Below are 4,784 nucleotides of genomic sequence, written 5' to 3'. Positions count from 1 at the left end.
GTGCAGGCTTTATAAGCTATTCCTTGCACCCAGTAGCCTATGTTCTAGTATATGTTCACCAGTCACTTCATGACCGAGTAGGAATTTTTTTGCCTATCTGCACATTGGGCAGGTGTGGTTTTTTTGGCCTGAATTCAGGTGGTGTTGGTGTTTAATGTCCAGTGCTGTTAAATAGGTTGATTTGTTTTCATGCTTAAGTTGGTCACATTGTTGGCAGGGAGATGCAGGAAAGGTTAAGGTTAGCTTAGGAAACAGGTTAGCATCCTTAGGGACCTTTGAAGGTGCAGAGTGTTTCCGGAGACCAGCTGCTTTAGGTGGTGAGGCACATACCTAGGATATGGAACATCCTTGAAGCTCACCTGCCAAACCCTCCCAGAGTTGGTGAGTCAGGAAGACCTCCCTACTTGCCATAATGCATTGGGGCAATGCCTCATCATGCCCTTTGGAATAGGCAGGGTTTGAAGTTAAGCTAGGTTTCTGCTCGTCTAATTTCCCCTGCAGATATAGTTTAAATAAAATGCGGTCCTAGTTCAAGCCATCACTTGTGTCTCGCCTCTTCCTTCCCGGGTCTGGTCACAAATAACCTCTCAAGCCGGAGCTGTTGTTCACCATGTGAAGCAATTTCTTGCACAGGGAGTCCAGCTGGTCTTTTGATGAAATCTTTGAGGACTGTGAAAAGCAAACTTCTTGAAAATTCAACACAGACTACGAAACATGTTATCGCTGCAGTATAATTGTAACACTACAATCAACCATTCTCAATAATTGTAAAGAGACTGGGTGGTTATGAAGTGGGGAGCTGGGGGCTGGATGAGGCCTGCAGAGATCTGATAACTGCTTAGTTTCTGCCTCTCTGCTCCATAATTGTCCCCTCTCCTAAGCCTCCTCTCCTCTTGTTCCTGAACTGAACAGGGGAGGGAAGCAGCACAAAAACCAAGTGGTGGGATGGAGGAAGTGTGCATGTATGCATGTGATTTGGGTGCAGGTATGTGTGTACCTGCTTGTATGCTGCGGCCTCACTCACTCTGGACTTCAGCTCCAACCATTGCAGATATGTGGTTCCTAAACAACTTTTCCTGAGGGAATACAGCCCCGTGGTCAGGAGTTTCCCCATTTTTGCTGTAAAGGAACCTACACAGGACTTTAAAAGATACTGAATTGATCTTGTCTTGGTAATGAAAGGCTTACAGATATTCACGGTTGGTGAACTCAGGTCACTTTGTGTGGCATATCCCCAGGTTCCTATTTCTCCACATTATGACTGTTGCAAGAGATATGGAGAATGAAAAGAGGGGGTTGGCCTATCCCTAAACCTTTAAACCTTTGGTCTGGAGAAATGAGCTTTATTTCATTAGAGGAAGCCTGTATCAGGTTCAGTTGTTTGCAGTCTGCACTTTGGAATGTGATCTGAATATCCCATTCCTTTTTAATTATATTGATGGAGACTGTCTTTTGTGAGCAGAACAAAAAAAAAGCAATCCCTAAATAGACTTGTGGTGAAGATCAGGTGGCGATTCAATGATGTGTTCTTTTCAAGGTATTTCCTAGACTTCCTATATGTGAAAGATAAAATTTGCTCTCGTATTGCTGAACTAAGGAGGAAGACTGTGATAACAAGCAATTCTGTTACAAGTTCTCAGAAAGTTAAAATGAAAGCATACAAAGAAATTATAATATGGGTTATGACTTCGTATAGGCTTAGGTTGCAATCCTACCAGTCCCTATCATTGGATGTTCTCTGGGTGGTTTTTCTTTGGGGGGGGGGATTCCTGAATGCAAATTGTTCTGGACAGGGTTGCATTTTCTTTGTGAGACCCAGATTGCAGTTTGGCAATGCTCCTGGACCCAGAACCGCTTCTGAACGGCCAGGTGGTTGTGTGGCTAGGAGTGCCTTTGCCTCATTTCAACTAATGCACCAGCTAACTGTCCCTTCCAGCTGAAAGCAGAGATTGCATCCAGGTTAGGTTACTGTGACGCACTCTATATGATGCCCTTGAAAAGCATCTAGAATAGGGACCCCCAAACTTGGCCCTTCAGCTATTTTGGGACTACAACTCCCATCATTCCTAGCTAACAGGACCAGTGGTCAGGGATGATGGGAACTGTACTCCCAAAACAGCTGGAGGGCTGAGTTTGGGGATGTCTGATCTAGAAACTTCAGAATGTGGAAAATGCTGTAGCCAAAGTAATTTATTGCACTCGGTTTTCTGACCATATCTTGTTGCTTGTTTTATGAAAACCTCAAATGTCTTGGGACCATGATCTTTGAAGGATTGCCGCTTCCTGCAAATGGGAAGAGATAACAGCATCTTTTCAGTCGCACATCCAAATTGTGGGGCTCCCTCTCAAAGAAGGTTAGATCGGTCCCTTTTCTGTTGCCATTCAGCAGGCGGTTAATAGATTTTATTTTTGTTCCACCAGGCTTTTAACATATTTCAGTTCAAGGTTTTATCTGTTTTCTGTGTGTGGTTTTTTGGGTTTTTTTTTTTGCTCTGATTGCTGTTGCTTTAATTGCATCAGCATTTTATTATTGTAAACTGCTTGGGGATTATTTGTAAAGCTGAAAGGCAGTGTATAAACCTTTTATAAGATTTTAAAAATAAATCAGCAAGTGACAGCTCCCCTGAGAGATATTATCACAGTGTCAGTATAGAGTGACCATGGAACTTGTGGGTGATACAGAGTTATTGTATGGCAACCCGGCACTCTTTACCTCCTTCTGAAACAAGCCTTTGCCTGAAAATAGATGCTCATCAAGTACAGATTGATATTTCTGTGTGGAACAGAGAGAGGCATCTGTCTCCTTCATTCATATTTGCCTGTACCATGATGATAACGTTACTTTTTTTTAAATGTCCCATCAATTTCAGTAAAACTTACTTCTGAATAAGTAAGGCTGCAATTCTAGACACACTTACCTCATATTTAATTCCACTGAACTCAAAAGGGTTTACTTCTGAGTAGACATATAGAGGAATACACTCATTTAATGTTGTTAGCTTTATATTCTGATCCTAAGCATGTTTTGCAGCCTGTGCCTACAATCCTAACTGCACTTACCTGGGAGTAAGTCCCACCTAAATCAATAGTACTTACTTCTGGTTAGACATCATTAGGATTGTGCTGTAAATGCCCCTTATTTCAATATACATAATAAGTATGGCCTGGCCAACGTAAAATTGCCTACAAAATTGCCCTTTAATTTGAGTTCAACTTGCTTCTGCTTAAAGAAATCAGGAAAAATATATTTACTTGGATTGATCATATCTAAATGTAGGCCTGGAAATCCAAGCCCCACAAATTGGGTGGGGGGGAATTGAGATTCCCCCATTTTTTATGAAGCCTTTTTGTCATCTCCCACCCCAAAATTTGCAAAATGGGGGATGGGCTATGAAATATTTTCTTTAATAGTGGTGGAAAAAAGGTTTAGACAAAGTGTTCACATATTTACTCCCACAAAATGATTTCTAAAACTGTGTAACAGAAAAAAACTTTTATGTAAGACTGTGTACAGTATCAGACCATTACCAATTCCTGTATTCTCAAAAGCAAGAACAAAGTTCATTTCTGCCTCTTGGAGGGCACTGCCACTGGCAAAAGGAATAAAGCCTTCCTCTTATTGACACAGTTGGTGGATCTATTTCTGTCCTCTTGACTAGGACTCAAAGGATTGGGAGAAAATACAGAGCAACATAATTTTGTGGCTATCAAATTCATGTTGCTGTGAGTCTATTTGATCCAGGATTCAAAGGCGGATATTTAAGTGATGACAACACAGCTTCTGCATTTGACTTGATTATAGGCAAAGGGGAGAGAAAAGGCAGAACAGGTGAATGCAGGCTCCTTATGAAGATGCAAAAAGGGGCAAGGGTTATTTTTCAGTCAGGGTTCTTCCCTTCTGAGTACTGTGCAATCACTCTATATTAAAAAAATGGAGCATTGTTTGCTTTCCAGGGACACAGTTTATATTCAAAGCACATCCTCCAGTGCTTTGAATACAAACTGATTTCTCTGCAAAAGGAAGAATGCTCTGGTCTGGGGAGCATTCTCCCCTCTACAGAGACTTCAGAGGGGCTTTCTGTAACCTTGATGCCTCTTTGAAGGTGCACTCCCTGTGCCACTCAGCTAATTGGCAGTTAAGAGTGACCACCTTTTGAACTGGACAGGTGCGAATCACTTGCTCTCATTGTGACATCAGGTGATTGGCAGGTGGGTGATAATATCCACCTGCCAAAGATGTCTTGCTGGGAGTGAGAATAGGGGGCTGGACCCAGTCCCACACCACTGCCCTATGTCCACTATTATCCCAGCCTGGGTTCCCATTTGTATGCAACTGTAGCATTGGTCCCACTAACCTGTGGCCCGTGTGTGACTACTTCAATAGCGACATCTTTCCTAGCTGGTTATTGCCCAGTGTGGAATGAGTTTATGACTGGGTGACCCGTATCATGGGGCCTGCCCATATAGTTTCAGTTACATACAGCAGTTACACACGTACCACAGGGAAGCATCACTAGTGGTATGTGTGAAGAGAAGGCACAGAATGAGCATAGCATGAAGTGGCTCCTTTGTAGAACAGGTGCAGCTGGCAGGAAAATGATGCCTATTATAAGGAGAGAAACAATGACGGATTCAACAATCAGAGGTTCAGTCGGGTGTAATTATAATGAGTTGGTTTTAATATACCATGAGAGAGGTATACAATATTTTATGGCTATGGTGGATTAGGTAGGGAGTTCTCTTTGGGAAACACATTAGAAAATAGGATGCACTCTCAGGCAACA

Source organism: Podarcis liolepis (assembly GCF_965112155.1).
Source record: "Podarcis liolepis genome assembly, chromosome: 3".
NCBI lineage: Eukaryota > Metazoa > Chordata > Lepidosauria > Squamata > Lacertidae > Podarcis > Podarcis liolepis.
Note: the sequence above shows the minus strand (reverse complement) of the source record.